Below are 1522 nucleotides of genomic sequence, written 5' to 3'. Positions count from 1 at the left end.
ACCCGCGGTGCACGCGTGCCAGTGCCATGTTACCCGTCGCCATCTCTCTGCCCCAAGGCCGGCCGTCGTTTTCTCTTCCTCGGAGTGGCAAGAAATCCTGACCTTGAGAACAAACGATCGCAGAAGGGTAGCTTTGCGAGGCGCTGGAACTCACACTTTTAAAATCGATACATGTTGTAGCTGTTACAATACGACCGTAGCAGGATCAGCGACATTGCTGTTACTCTTATGTAGTCGAAGGCGCAGTATAGCTCTGATAGTCTGGTGGTGACGGAAGACCTCCAGCCGTTTGAACAAGCCATTCAGCATCACCTTGTTGGGCTGAGTGCAGGCACTGTCAGAGCGCAGGGCGACCTGCCTTTGATAGAGTATCCTAAGTGTCCCGAAATCGGTGCACTCAGAGCGTCCGTCCGTCGACAGGTTGAAATTGTAAACGCTGGTGTAGCCACTTTTAATTAAAATATGATGATGATGATGATGATGTTGTTGTTCTTGTTCTTGTTGTTGTTGTTGTTCTTTTGTTTTTCTTGTTGTCGTCGTGGTCGCCGTCATTATTATTGTTAAAGTAAAGCAGTAGTTAGATTTGTTGCTACCGTAAGGTGTAGAAGGCACAATAGCTTTGTGATTGTCTGATGGTGGCACAAGACGAGCAGCAGCTGTTTGAACAAGCCATTGAGCATCACCTTGTTAGGGTAAGTGTAAGTCTCGTCATAGCTCAGGGCGTTCTTCCTTTGAAAGAGTTTCCGAAGTGTCCCGAAATCGGTGCACTCAGAGCGTCCGTCCGTCGACAGGTTGAAATTGTAAACGCTGGTGTAGCCACTTTTAATTAAAATCTGATGATGAAGATGTTGTTGTTGTTATTCTTGTTGTCGTCGTAGTCGCCGTCATTATTAATGTTAAAGTAAAGCAGTAGTTAGATTTGTTGCTACCGTAAGGTGTAGAAGGCACAATAGCTCTGATAGTCTGGTGGTGAAGGAAGACCACCAGACGTTTGAACAAGCCATTCAGCATCATCTTGTTGGGTTAAGTGCAGGCACTGTCAGAGCGCAGGGCGTCCTGCCTTTAAAAGAGTTTCCGAAGTGTCCTGATGTGCCCTTTAGCAATGCCAAACAGGTCAGTGAAAATGGCATCCTTTCGCCGCACTTCAGACGCCATCTCACAGCCTAGCCGACCTGAAACACCTGAGCCCGTTTTACCAGCAGGCTTTAACGGTAACCATTTGAAGCAAGAGGCAGCGGTGTCAGTTTCCGTAGTGTAGCGGTTATCACGTTCGCCTAACGCGCGAAAGGTCCCCGGTTCGAAACCGGGTGGAAACAGCCTACTGTGGGCTGGCCCTTTTCGTCATGCTTGCCCTCGTGGTTCCCCGGAGGCGGTGGGTGTCTTTTCTTCATTGGAGTGCCCGCAATCGATGCACTCAGAGCGTCCGTCCGTCGACAGGTTGAAATTGTAAACGCTGGTGTAGCCACTTTTAATTAAAATCTGATGATGATGATGATGATGATGTTGTTGTTGTTGTTCTTGT

The 1522-nt window shown here is 48.2% G+C and overlaps 1 non-coding gene across 1 annotated transcript; it reads left to right on the top strand.

Moving 5' to 3' along the window:
• The first annotated feature begins 1243 nt into the window (after window positions 1–1243).
• trnav-aac (transfer RNA valine (anticodon AAC)) lies at window positions 1244–1316 on the top strand. The gene has a single exon. It is a non-coding gene; the product is annotated as a tRNA-Val (tRNA).
• Window positions 1317–1522: the final 206 nt, after the last annotated feature.

The sequence above is a fragment of the Amia ocellicauda genome, assembly GCF_036373705.1.
Source record: "Amia ocellicauda isolate fAmiCal2 chromosome 11 unlocalized genomic scaffold, fAmiCal2.hap1 SUPER_11_unloc_3, whole genome shotgun sequence".
NCBI classification, from domain to species: Eukaryota; Metazoa; Chordata; class Actinopteri; order Amiiformes; family Amiidae; genus Amia; species Amia ocellicauda.
This window is presented reverse-complemented; position numbering and strand designations above follow the sequence as displayed.